The following is a 14,740-nucleotide window of genomic DNA, read 5'->3' on the forward strand; positions in this document are numbered from 1 at the left end:
AGGGTGGTACCTATTCTGGCGAGAACATAAGATAAAAATCATGTGATGACAATCCACTGTGAATCCAAGTACTGACAAATACCCCAGAGCTCAACTAAGTAACTCTGTAAACTAGCCCAGCAGGGGTTTTCAGGTTTCCCTTCCTGTTTATTTTGTTACACTAATATTCAGAGCAATCCTTCATTCATTCAACCAATCAATACATTAAATCAATCAACACATTAAAAATCACCTACTGTAATTTTTTTTGGGTACTCTGCTAGTTGCTAGAGATATGAAGTCAGTTAAGATATAGCCTTTGCTTTAAGTTGCCTACAGTCTGATTTTGGCACTGTCATTTCTCCTTTGCCTGAATTAGAGATTCTTAAAGACCAGTTTGAGTTCAGTAGTACCAACATTATCTAAAGGGTGTGGTGCAGTTTTATTATAAAGGCACAGGGGGCTGGGTACAGTGGCTCACACCTGTAATCCCAGCATTTTGGGAGGGCTAGGTGGGAAGATTGCTTGAGTTGAGGAGTTTGAGACCAGCCTGGGCAACATGGTGAAACCATGTCTCCACAAAAAACAAAAATTAGCTAGGTGTGATGGCATGCACCTGTAGTCACAGTTACTGGGGGGGTGGGTGGAGTGGGGGGAGCTGAAGGAGGAGGATTACTTGAGCGAGGAGGTGGAGGCTGCAGTGAGCCAAGATTGCGCCACTGCCCTCCAGCCCGGGTGACAGAGTGAGACTCTGTCTCAATAAATAAATAAAATAAAGGCACACAGAATAGAAGTTTCTATGACTTTTGAAATGGATTTTCATTTGTATTAACAGCTATCATTAGAATCCTAAAGGTATCGATAATGTCAAATTCTAATTTTAATTTTGACTAGGTGCACATAAAAAGAATGATCTCCATTTTCTTATGTTTAAAATGAAGAGGCTGGATTAGATAATTTCTGTGGGCCCTTTCAACATTAAAATTCTGTAATTCCATGATTCTGTGAATTGAATAAGCAGCCTTAGAACCTGAAAGCTAGAATATAAGCAACTTATATTTTCCTAATGCCTCGACCAAATTTGCAATGGAAGGCCTGCTTTCAAGAAGGGTGCTTAGGTGTGGTTCCTGAGTATCTTAGCATTCTTGTTATCACTATCACTAAAGATTGCCAAATGTATTTTCTAAACCAAAAGTGTGGATGTGAGTAACTTTTATTTTTGTATATAGGCAAAGGGAAAACATAACATCCAAGTTATGGTTGAAATATATGAAACTAGAGCTTTTTTCTTGCCTTTATTTTAATTGATTTTAAAATATAGAATAGAAGATGGCTGGTAGGAGAATCTGATTAAATAATCTAGGAAATAAATTTCATTATTGCTATTTTGATAAGGTGGAAATTTGTATCACTATTGTTTTAATTTGGTGTAATGTCTGTAAGGCTGATAATTATAAAAAATATCTGAAATGCTGTTAATACTAGAAATGACCCAGAGGTAGTTTTTGTAATATTATATGTAAGTTCTCACTAACCTAAAAGATCTTTACCAAATATTATTAAATGGTGGGCTTTCATGGCCTGATTCAAATATCCCACGCCAGATTCCTTGGTGGAAAGACAGGCTTATGTACCCATGATGCTACCAGCCGGAGAGCCCTAGTGACCTGCCGTGTGTTCGTTCTTCAGTTTACCCTGATAGAGGTACTATCAGCTCTTAGCTCTCTAAAGCTGTAAGATTGCCCAACTTCAAAATAATTTCTTCAAGCCCAGAGAGGGATGTTGTAGAAGTCCCAGAAATTTCAGGGCCTCTGCAAGTACAGTTTGAAGAACTTTTGACAGGTCTTGGTGGTGGGAGTCCTTCCAGGGATTTCCTAGCCACACTGTGGTCACTGAGTGCTGGCTCCCCAGAATCTGTTCATAGTATCATAACCAGTGTTCAGGAACTGGACTCTGTCAGAAGAGGAGCTGAGAGGATGTCTGCATATCTCCCATGATGAAGGATTTACCAGTCTCATAGCTGTCTTCTCTCACTTCCACAAACACAGTCACTTCTAAGGCAAATGTTATGCCTAAGCCAATTTGTGTCCCGATGTAACCCAACTGTATTTTATAAAGTTACTTTGGATAAATCTACATATTTGGTGACTGAAAACTTGTAATGTGGAATATAGCATGACTTTCCTTAGGGTCTTTATACCAAATCAACAGAATTTTAATCTTTTTTTTTTTTTTTAGTATGTAAAAATTGGAAGAGAAATGTAAAAGAGTCAGTACAAATATTAATTCAAGCACTGGCTGAAATTTGTGTCAGAAAGATAACAAGGCATTTATTTGTTTCATAGAAGAAACTTGACAATTCTGGAAGATATTCAGCATGTTTACAATAACATTGTTCATGACATTATTTTCCTCCTTGTTTATTGGCCCTTGGATTAAGTATCAAATCTTTGAACACTGCTCTTTTCTTTCTTGGCTCGAAAGTCAGCGGGATTAGGGGTTAAAGGTAACCTATAGATGATGAGGTAAGAGGAAGATCACAAAATCATTCTTGTAAGGCTTCTCTCATTTCTTAACTGAAGTATGTATATGTCTTCCCTTTTGAAGTAAAGACCATTGCCTAATGAGTGAATTGATAAAAAATTATTGCGGAAAATTGACTACATAAAATTACATCTGGTACTTCAATTGCCACGTTGACAAAAGATTATTTGAAGTTGAGTCAAGGTTCCTCATAAGAGGCATTGCTGAATTCATGAGTTAAATAATTCCTGCCTGTATTTTATTTTTGTATTTAGGGAGCCAAGTGTGTGTGTTTGAAAAGTGGTGGGGACAGTACAAGTTAGATTTGATGTATTCTGAATGCATGTGATAGAATACACACACAGGAGTTATGAACCAAGGTGCAATTACTTTAGATCAGAAGCCATATATTCCAGATGGTCTGAGGAAAAAGCCAATTAAGTATAAAACGAAACATTGCTCAAAAAGGCAATTAATTTTTGGTTTTAATTTAATTATTGTGAAAGATATTTAGTTGACAGAATGTTGACCTTTATTTTTTCTCCTTTCTTGTTTTATAATGTCATATTTTCCTGACACAAGTGTTTTTCTATAAAATTTAAATAATTACACTAAATTAAATCCTGCCAGTTTTGGGAGAATAATCTAGTAGGGTTCTCTTTCTAAGGTGGTGATTATAACAGTTATGCATATTCAATGAATACTCCTGTTTTTCAAAGCCTATTCACTAGCGAACATTTCAATATCAGCTTGTGTTCTTAGAAATGATTTGGAAATTATAATGGCTTATTAGACATGATTCAGTCAGCAATAGATATTAATGGAATTAAAATTTTAAAACAAGAATCTAGAAATTAAGATCCACAAAATAATCCTTATTAGGAATTTTAATCTTTGTTTCCCTGTAAGACAGATTTGGAAAACATTGGGAGGGTTTTAATGCAGAGTTGAGATGATTAAATGGCTCAAGAAATTAGGTAAAGGATCAGAATTATTTAGGAATGAAATTAATAGACTATTTGGTTTCCTGATGGTAGCCGGTACTTTAAAAAATAAGTTTCTTTTTTTAGGCATTTAATTCACCCTGCAGACACATTGGAGTAGTGCAGATGAGATCAGACTACCTTCTTTCATTGTTGACCCACTTAGTTTCCTTGCAAATGAGTCAATCCTTCCAGTCTTGTCCCCAGACCTGACAAATGGCTGGTCCAGGGTCTGTTTTTCCCCGTGACATAGGCCTATCCTCTTATGGCCTGTATTTTCTATGTAGCCCTGCCTTTGGGTATTTATGTCACCTGGGTGACTACTACCCTACTATTTCAATTCCCTGTTTTTTTTTTTTTTTACACAAGCTTCCCAGCACCTTGACAGGCCTATAATGTGAACCCTCTCTTTCATCTTATATTTCCTCCTGAAGACCTAGTTGATCCTTCTCTTCTTGACCGTCTCTGAACCTTGAATGTGTGACTATAATTAGCCTCTTGAAAATATTTCCTTGTACTTCCCTCTCCTACTACATTTGGATGTGGGGAAAGAACGAAACAAAGAAATTCACTTTTGTATCCCCAATATGTCCTTGGCATATAATAGGTGCTCCATAGGTGGAGATGCATAAATGAGTGAATTAGTGAATTAACTTAAAAACCACTGATGTCTCCCTACTTGCGTTGCTTTATACTTATTTCCTGGATAGTTTCATGCTTCTCCAGGCTCCATCGATATCTTATCTGCTTCCTGATTTTTTCATTGCTTTAATTTTCTTACTAGTTTGTTTAATTTCATTTTTGTTTTCTTGTGCATAAATTGTAAACCAAAAGTCTTGTGGGACATATGGGGCATGAAAGAATACCAAAGAACAAATACGTGAACAACGAAGGTGTTAATTTCTAGTTTTGCATGTTTAGCCCCCAAATTCTCTTCTGAATTTCATACCCATATTTCTAGTTTGTGAATCATTTCTATGTTTCATTTTTGGTTTTGGTTGTCACAAATAGTCCCCATGACTTTAAGAGTCCTTGAGGGGATCTCTTTTACTACCATCAAAACACTTAAACACGAACGCTATATAATTCTCCTTAACGTTGTGCTTTGGTTTTGTTGGCTTCATCCACAAGCAAAAACTCTTCAAAACCCCTAAAACCTGCCCTACTGCAATCTATTCAAACTCGATTTTCACACTCTTCAATGGGATTCCACACATGTGCACCTGGCCCTGCACAGACCCTTTGCTTGCTCCTGCCTGCAAGTCGGCTCTGTTCCTCTCAGGGAACACACACCCCTTATTTTTTCAGCATTGTGATTTCACCTGTGCTTAAAGACTTACTGCTTCCAGGATCCATTCTTTGACTATTGCAGTTCACACTGAAATTTCTTGACTCTGACATTCTACTTTACTTAGAATTAGTTCGATGTGATTTATTGCTTAATTGTTTTCTGGCTTGTGTTCATCAAATATAAAATGTTATATATTTGTTTTATTTCAGCAAAATTATTGTAAGCTCCTAGTAGAGATAAGACCATAAACTTCTATATCTTTCTCAATTACAATCAAGAGACTGTTCCCATCACAGACACGTCATAGTCAGTAAATTCTTGATGGTACTTATAGTATTTCTCCAACTTTTGTCTCTTTTAGAAGCTGCCTTCTACCACCACCTTTCCATTTCTATAACACTTGTAAAAAATGCGTTGCTTTATTTACCAAATGTATAAAAATCTACTTTTTACCATTATGTAATCGCCATGATACTATATTTTCTTCTTTGTATTTCTCCTCCCACTCTTTTCTTTGATGTCTCAGAAATAACTCCTTCCCGGAGACACTCCTTTGCTCACCTCTCATAATTTATTCTCCTTGCCTCTCACTCCTTCCCAGCAAATTGTCATCTCTGAGATTGCTTTTCTTGTATTAATATCTATTCATTAACTACAGGTTATTATCTTTACTGTTTCCAGGATGGCTTTGTCACCTCTGTGTCTTATCTAATGCCTCCATATTATCCTTTTGCCTCACCTAGAACCAAAAACAACTTTTCCATTTTTGTTATTTCATGAGCTCCTTTAGATATGAACATTTAAACATTTAGATAAACATCATAAGTAGTTCTTAGAGCATGGTTAGTTCTAGCTTTTTAGAGGGTTTGGTTGCACCAAAATCAGATATTAAATCTGGAAATTATATAATTTTTTCCCTATAGACTCTCAGATTGCCTGATAGTTTTAATGAAATTTACAGTACGTATTCTACAGAATATTTCACTGATGAAGACTATTTAAGAATTAGTGATTTCTGTCCTTACTGGGCTTATTCAGTTAAAAAGCCCCATTTCAGCTTGAAGAGCTTCTTGTACATTGTGATTCAGCTAATGGTTAAAATAGTGATTCCTGATTTCAGAATCTCCTCACATTTGTTGCAGTTGGAGCTAGAAGGTGCTGAAAACTTTTAATCTGTTCTCTTTAGCTTTCTATATAGGCTTTGGAGATTAACACACCTTGCTTAGAGTTGCTTCTGTGTACAGTGTTTGAACAGTCTAAGAGCCGCTGAGGAAAGCAATCAGGCACAGCATACTGGAAGCACCTTTGGAAGATGATGTCCTTTTCAGTATAGTGGTTTTAGTATACTGACTGTGAGGTAGCTTTATGAGTAGAATGAGGAAGGAAACCATCTAATGTATGGCTGGATTATTATTTAACTTAAATCTTACAAAACCTTTGTCAGGTACTTTTTAAAAGAACTTTTGCCTATAAGGAAACAAGGACAGAGAGGTTAAGTTATTGAATATGCCTTTTTTCTTCTTCTATTGCCATAAACTCACAGGGCCACCAAAGATCCCCCAGTAGAGCAGCAGGCAGTCTTACAAGCCAAGAAGATAAAAAATACCCTCAAAGCTCCCCCAAATCTTCGATATCTCATTAGAAAACATCATAATTCTTATTTGAGCAGTGATTGCATTACTGATTGGATTAAAATGACTGGAATTGCTGAGTCAAATGGTAACTCTGCTTTTAACTTTTTGAGGAAATTCAATGCTGTTTTTCAATATGGCTGCACCATTTTACAGTCTCATCAGCAATAGACTAGGGTCCTGATTCCTCCACAGTCTTGTCAACACTTGCTATCATCTGACCTTTTGTGTAGCCATCCTAATGAGTGTAAAGTAGTATCTCTGTGGTTTTAAATTGTATTTCTCTGATGACTAATGAGCTCCAACATCTTTTTATGTGCTTGCTAATCATTTATTGATCTTGATAGAAAGGTGTACTCTGAAACTTTGCCCACTTATAATTGGGTTGTCTTTTTATTATTAAATTGTGAGTGCTCTTTTTATATTCTAGATTTTCATGTCTTCTCATGTAAATGATTTACAAATACTTTCTCCCATTCTGTGAGTTGTCTTTTTACTTTTGATAGGGCCCTTTGAAGAACAAAAATTTTTAATTTAGATGAAGTACAATTTGTCTGTTTTTAAAATTTTTGTGCTTTTGGTGTCATATCTAAGGAAACATTGCTAAATCCCTAGTCATAAAGATTTAGCTCTGTGTTTTATTCTAAGAGATCTACAAGTTTTACCTCTTTTGTTTTTATTTTGAACCATTTTGAGTTAGCTTTTGTATATGGTATGAGGCTGGGGTCCAAATTGATTCTTTTGGATGTGTTCCTAGCACCATTTGTTGAAAAGATAATTCTTTCTCCATTTAATGACCTTGGCACCCTGTTGAAAATCAATTGACCATAGGTAGATGGTTTATTTCTGGGCTCTAAATTATATTCTGTTGATTTGTGTGTCTACCTTTATGCCAGTACCACAATGTCTTTATTACTATTGCTTTGTAGTAAATTTTGAAATTGGGAAGGGTGAGGCCTCCAACTGTGTACTTCTTTTTCAAAATTGTTTTAGTATTCTGGGTTTCTTGAGTTCCCACCTGAATTTTAAAATTGGCTTGTCAATTTCTGAAAAGAAGGCAGCTAGGATTCTGTTATAGATTGCATTGACTTTCTAGATCAATTTGGGGTATATTGCCTTCTTAGCAATATTGTGTCCTCTGATCTGTGAACCTGAGATGTCTTTGTTTTTTTTAGATATTCCTTAATTTCATTCAACAATATTTTGTTTTTTTTCAGATTATAAGTTTTGCAGTACTTTTGTTAAATTTACTCATAAATATTTTATTATTTTTGATTCAAGTGAAAATGAAATTTTCTTAATTTCTTTTATTGATTGTTTATTACAAATGTATAGAAATGCAATTGATTTTTATATATTGTTCTTGTATCTTGCAACCTTGCTGAACTTGCGTCTTAGCTCTAAATGTTTTTTAGTGGATTCCTTAGTATGTTCTTTATATAGTCTCTTTCATTTTATAATCTTACTTTACATGAGTAGAAGTGTCTTGACATAAACTCCTTAAAGCATGTGACAGTCATTTGCTTTAAGGTTTTGTTGTCAGGGTCTCCTGGAGTTCTGAATCAAAAGAGCTTCTTTGGAAATACAGTCACCATTTACCTCCCAGCTGTGAAAAGCCAAAAAACCCAAAGTAGGCTGATCCTCCTGTGTTGACCTGAGGTCATTCTGTGCCTGTCAAACCAAATAACATGTTCAATCTTTTGTATATTTTGAAGACTCAGAAACCCAGAAATTTTTTAGAACCTCTTTCTCAGTCTAATTAAAACCTACTGCTCTGTCAATGGGAAAGAATGAGTCCAGACATTCTGAAAACCGTACAAATACGTTTACATTTTATTGGGGGCTTCTTGCATCTTTAACTTCTTTGAATTGACATAGGTAAGATGTTGTGTAATATAGTATCAAATATGCACATTCATTTTCAAATGAATATAATCGGATTTAGAGAATGTTAGCTATCATAGTAGACTATGGATAATACACTAATAATTAATTAAAGGTTAACATTTTTAAAACTCAAAGTCTATGGTTTAATGCTTCTACTTCAGCCTAATATGAGGGAGAAATTTGGAAAGGGCTCTCCTAGCTTTCTAGTCTTGTTACTCCCAAATTAGAAACATTACCAACCTAACAGAATTCTGGGGTTTAAATTATTTTGGGAGCCCTGGAGTTTTCTTGTCACTGTTAACAGAAGATTGGCCTTTGTGCAGGTTAAATAATCAAATCTTAGAGGAAATTGACTTGCTTTTAAATTACCTACAAATATTAGGTCTTAAAAGATTATATGTATATATTAGCTGTTAACCAAACCATGTGCATCTGATGGACTTTGTGATTCAGTGGATAATGAGCATGAATTTTTCCTGCTTTGATCTTATGTATATCGATACAGACAAAAATATGAGACAGAGAGAGAGAGAGAGAGAGAGAGAAGAAAAAGAAAGTGTTGGAAAAGCTTAAAAGTCCAACACTTCAAAGACAATTATTTTGTTGCATTGTTGCTATCACCTTGATACTTGATATATTCTGTTAGTGATTTTATCATATGGGTGTTTGGAAGCTTATTTCATTTAACTACTTTCAGCTTACTCATCCCATTTACTTTTGCATACATTTATTATTTATATACTATTTTGACCCAGATAGCAAGGAAATGTAAAAACATTTACAAATCTTGAAGTTTTATAGTAAAAAAAACAAAAAATAAAACAAAAAGTGGGGAATGCTGGTGCCAAATGGAGAAAGGAGGTTATAAATTAGTTTATAAGAACTGATTTTCAGAACAAACAGTTGAGTATAGTAGAGCTATAAGCACAATGAACAGAAGAAGCATAATCATGTATCACAGCACCCAGCAAATATACTCTGCTAGCAAACTGGTGAGATCTCAGCTTTGACTGCCACAGATAGCAGCCCAACCGCTGCAGTCCAGGAAAGAATTGTGTAATTATCTGTGATTAAGTCTTCCTTTCACCTTGGTGATTGCAAGAATTGTCAGTCGAAGCGAAAGATCCTATCCTGGTTTTACATTAGACTTAGGCTCTTTAATCATATTGTTCAGTGACTCCTGAGTATAAACTCTAGCTTTTGAACACTGTGGGTCATTTTTAATGTTTTGATATGTTTTCATCACTGCTTGCCATTTCAGTATGTGTCATGTTTGAGTCTGCCAAGAAGCAGTTTTTCCATTTAGCAAACAGAATTGTGAAAAAAAAAAAATATATATATATATATATATATATGGTCCACTTTCTAGGGAATCTCGTAGCAGCCAGTGGTCAAATTAGAGTACTTCTTCCCTTCATATTTCTGATGTTAATTCCCACAATTAATATAAATTTAGTTTGTAGAATGTCACCAGGTATCAAAGTCTCACAACATGTCCTCTAGTTTCTTCTAGGGCATCCCTGGAAAGTTGAAATAACAGAAATATGCCAAAGCTATAAGTATTTAACTTGAAATTTTGGAAAACTATGGCTTAAGATACTGCGTATGTTTTCCATATGAATATGCAAAGTATCCTATGCATGAAAGGCCCTGTTCTACATCATATTTTACATGTACACTAATCTGAATATGTATTTACCTTGATGAATTCTTATTATAACAATCTAGCTTACTTTAAATCTGACATCTTAAATAACGCATCATTTTGTTTATGTAAAAGATATTTGGTATATTTCCCGATGTATTCGTCTGTTTTTATGCTGCTGATAAAGACATACCTAAGACTGGGAAGAAAAAGAGGTTTAACTGGACTTATAGTTCCACATGGCTGGGGAGGGCTCAGAATCATGGCAAGAGGCAAAAGACACTTCTTACACTGTGGCAGCAAGAGAAAATGAGGAAGAAGCAAAAGAAGAAACCCCTGATAAACCCATTAGATCTCGTGAGACTTATTAACTATTATGAGAATAGCAAGGGAAAGATGGGGCCCATGATTCCATTACCTCCCCCTCAGTCCCTCCCACAACATGTGGGTATTCTGGGAGATACAATTCAAGTTGAGATTTGAGTGAGGACACAGCCAAACCATATCATTCCACCCCTGGTCCCTTCCAAATCTCATGTCCTCACATTTCAAAACCAATCATGCCTTCCCAGCTGTCACCCAAAGTCTTAACTCTTTTCAGTATTAACCCAAAGGTCCACAGTCCAAAGTCTCATCTGAGACAAAGCAAGTCCCTCCTGCCTATGAGTCTGTAAAATCAAAAGCAAGCTAGTTACTTCCTAGATGCAGTGGGGGTACAGGTATTGGGTAAATACAGCCATTCCAAATGGGAGAAATTGGCCAAAACAAAGGGGTTACAGAGCCCATGCAAGTCTGAAATCCAGTGGGGCAGTCACATTTTAGAGCTCCAAAATGATCTCCTTTGACTCCAGGTCTCACATCTAGGTCATGCTGATGCAAGAAGTGGGTTCCCATGGTCTTGGGCAGCTGTGCCTCTGGCTTTGCAGGGGGCAGCCATCCTCCCGGCTGTTTTCATAGGCTAGTATTGAGTGTCTGCAGCTTTTCTGGGTGCACAGTGCAAGCTGTCAGTGGATCTACCATTCTGGGTTCTGGAAGATGGTGGCCCTCTTCTACCACAGCTCTACTAGGCAGTGCCCCAGTAGGGACCCTGTCTGGAGGCTCCAACCCCACATTTCCCTTCTGCACTGCTCTAGCAGAGGTTCTCCATGAGGGCCACACCCCTGCAGCAAACTTTTGCCTGGGCATCCAGACATTTCCATACATCGTTTGAAATCTTGGCAGAGGTTCCCAACCTCAGTTCTTGACTTCTGTGCACCTGCAGGCTCAACACCACGTGGAAGCTGCCAAGGTTTAGGGCTTCCGCCCTCTGAAGCCACAGCCTGAGCTGTACATTGACCCCATTCAGCCATGATTGGAGTGGCTAGGGCACAGGGCACCAAGTCCCCAAGCTGTACACAGCATGGGGACCCTGGGCTTGACCCAAAAAACCACTTTTTCCTCCTGGGCTTCCAGGCCTGTGATGAAAGGGGCAGCTGTGAAGGTCTCTGACATGGCCTGGAGATATTTTCCCTATGGTCTTGGGGATTAACATTAGGCTTCTTGCTACTTATGCAAATTTCTGCAGCCAGCTTGAGTTTCTCCCTAGAAAATGGGGTTTTCTTTTCTATTGCATAGTCAGGCTTCAATTTTTCCAAACTTTTATGCTCTGCTTCCCATATAAAACTGAATGCTTTCAATAGAACCGAAGTCACCCCTTGAATGCTCTGCTGCTTAGAAATTTCTTCTGCTACATACCCTAAATCATCTTTCTCAAGTTCAAAGTTCCACAAATATTCAGGGCAGGGGCAAAATGCTGCCAGTCTCTTTGCTAAAACATAACAAGAGTCACCTTTCCTCCAGTCCCCAAGTTCCTCATCTTCATCTGAGACCAACTCAGCCTGGACCTTATTGTCAATATTGCTATCAGCATTTTGGGCAAAGCCATTCAACAAGTCTCTAGGAAGCTCCAAACTTTCCCACATTTTCTTCTCTTCTTAGCCCTCCAAACTGTTCTAACCTCTGCCTGTTACTCAGTTCCAAAATTGCTTCTACATTTTTGGGTATCTTTCCAGCAACACCCACTCCACTGGTACCAATTTACTGTATTAGTTTGTTTTCATACTGCTGATAAAGACATACCCGAGACTGAGAGGAAAAAGAGGTTTAATTGGATTTATAGTTCCACATGGCTGGGGAGGCCTCAGAATCATGGTGGGAGGTGGAAAGACACTTCTTACTTGGCAGCAGCAAGAGAAAATAAGAAAGAAGCAAAAGCAGAAAACCCCTGGTAAACCCATCAAATCTTGTGAGACTTACTATCATGAGGATAGCACAGGAAAGACCAGCCCCCAATATTCAGTTACCTTCCCTCTGGGCCCCTCCCATAACATGTGGGAATTCTGGGAGATACAATTCACATTGAGATTTGGGTGGGGACACAGCCAAAGCATATCCCTTTACATTTTATTTACTGTTTTTAATTAGAGAAAAATAAAATATTCTTTCACGAATAGGTAACATTTAGAAACATGTTCCAAATCTGCACTCTAATTCCAAGTTTGATAACTATCCTGTCAATGTAGCTGCTTTGATGAGGCTACCCCTGAAACTTATTAATAGGCTTCTTGTCAAACTACAAAAAAAGATGCTTGTTTTCCAGAAGAGCAGCTATCCAGCAAATCTAAAATACATTAAATCATTCAGGTACAAGTATCCAGGAGCAGAGATAGAACACAATCTTGTTCTATGCTAATAAGATAGATATTTTCTCTCATCAAAGCTGTGCATCCCCAGTCTAACTCTAAAGTTGTACTGTGATAAAAGCTCAGGAAGAACTTTTATTATTCACATAAGAGACAAAAAGTTGGCATTAAGATACCCTCTGGGTAGGAGCTTACACAGTTGGGCCAATTAAATCATGTTGAGAGAGAGCAACTAAGCAAACGTGCGTATTTGATTTGCTTGATTTCCCATGTTTGCTGTGATCAGTGGCTTTCTCTTTTGTCCATTCCTTTGGTTCCTGATTTGACTTTGCCTCTAGGCATTAGTTTTTATCTTCAGATGCATCTTTCTATGACCATTCATTTTTGGACCAAGCCTGGATTTACAATTCTGTTACAGGCTCAGACTTCATTTCCATCCAATTTCATTCCACTGTGCTATAGTTTACAACATATAATTTGACTTATAAATAATTCCTGACTGTGGATTTAAAGATTGAGAATAGATCAATAGAAACTTTGAAAATGTTAACATCTTCATTGCTTTTCTCAGTGTAGAAATGGCCAGTGTTTAGTTTAAAATCTGCATTTGTGTGTGTGTGAGATACGGGGTTGAAAGACTTACTCCTGGAATGTGTTGTTGAGGAGAAAGCCTTTTGCTATCTGCCATACCTTGATTTACTTTGTGCAAAATGATCTTCTAGCTAAGTAATGAGCTCTTTCTATGTTCAGTTTAAATTGCTGTCTTAGGCACTTCATCACAGTTCCCTTGTCTGCCTCATTCCCCGTTTTGCTCACTTGCAGTCTTTGACATAACCCTAGGTGGCAATTGGCATCAGATATACTTTGCTTTGTAATCTCCTGCTTTGATTCTGACTGGGTACCCAGTCTACTCACTTTGCTCCTATCTTGGACAGGTTGACATGTACCAGAAATTTAGTACTAAGTTATGTGCGTTGTAAGTTAATTGAGATTCCTCTTGATTAAAACACACGTCTTTACAGCAATGCTTTCCAAACTATTCCATAAGAGAGATTTATGTACAGATGTCCCTGTCTTAATAATAAAGGGTTGATACATGGAAAGGACAGAAGTTTGGACATTTAACTTATCATGCTTGGTATAGATTGGGTGTTAATTATAAGAGATTAAAGACATACTTAGTTCTATATTGTAAATGCTTCACTCCATCATTAGGTTTTTGAGGTAAGCAAGATAATGTTCACACTAAACAATTATGATTTAGGAAGGCTTAGATCATTATTTTTTAGAACAGAATTTATGTAATTTTTTTCTTTTTCTCATTCTGAAAAAAACAATAATTACGCTAAATAAAATAACTGATCACACGCTATCTTAACGGATTAATTGTTTTAATCCTCACCTTCAACTCAACTGATTCCAGTTAAATCTTCCTTTTTTCATCTGAATTACAAGAAACCCAATGGTAATGTTTCTTGCAATATGTTTTATAAAAATTTTATTTGGAAAGTTTGAAAATTTTCTACACATAATTGAAAAGGATCAGCTGGGCACAGTGGTGCCTGCCTGTAGTCCCAGCTACTCAGGAAGCTGAGGCAAGAAGGATTGCCAGAGGCCAGGAACTTGAGGACAGAGTGTGCCATGATCATGCCTGTGAATAATCACTGCATTCCTGCCTGGGCAATATAGCAAGACTCCATCTTTTTTGAAAAAAAGAAAGAAAGAAAGAAGAAAGAAATGGTATTGGGATAACATAATTTATTGAAAGAAGTAAAATGATTATTCTATGGGTATTAAACAGATAAATGAAAATTATACACTTCAAACAAGTGAATTAAGTAATTGATAATTGATAAAGCATAAATAATAATAGATAATTCTAATATAAATAATTCTGATATAAAGTCAGATTTAACAAGTGTTTCTACATGAAAAGTTCTATAAGTAGGTCTGAACTGATTTACTACTAATAAGAGAATTGTGTTTGTAACGGGCCAGCGTCTACTGAAGACTTTCTTTCTTTTTTTTTTTTTTGAGACGGAGTTTCACTCATGTTACCCAGGCTGGAGTGCAATGGCTCGATCTCGGCTCACCGCAACCTCCGCCTCCCGGGTTCAGGC

General features: G+C 36.8%; 1 protein-coding gene across 5 annotated transcripts in view; it reads left to right on the top strand.

Annotated features, from left to right (window-relative positions):
• VCAN (versican) overlaps window positions 1-14,740 on the top strand; it is a 111,891-nt gene that overhangs the window by 23,113 nt on the left and 74,038 nt on the right. The window lies entirely within an intron of this gene.

This window comes from Cebus imitator, unplaced genomic scaffold (genome assembly GCF_001604975.1).
Source record: "Cebus imitator isolate Cc_AM_T3 unplaced genomic scaffold, Cebus_imitator-1.0 Scaffold16, whole genome shotgun sequence".
NCBI lineage: Eukaryota > Metazoa > Chordata > Mammalia > Primates > Cebidae > Cebus > Cebus imitator.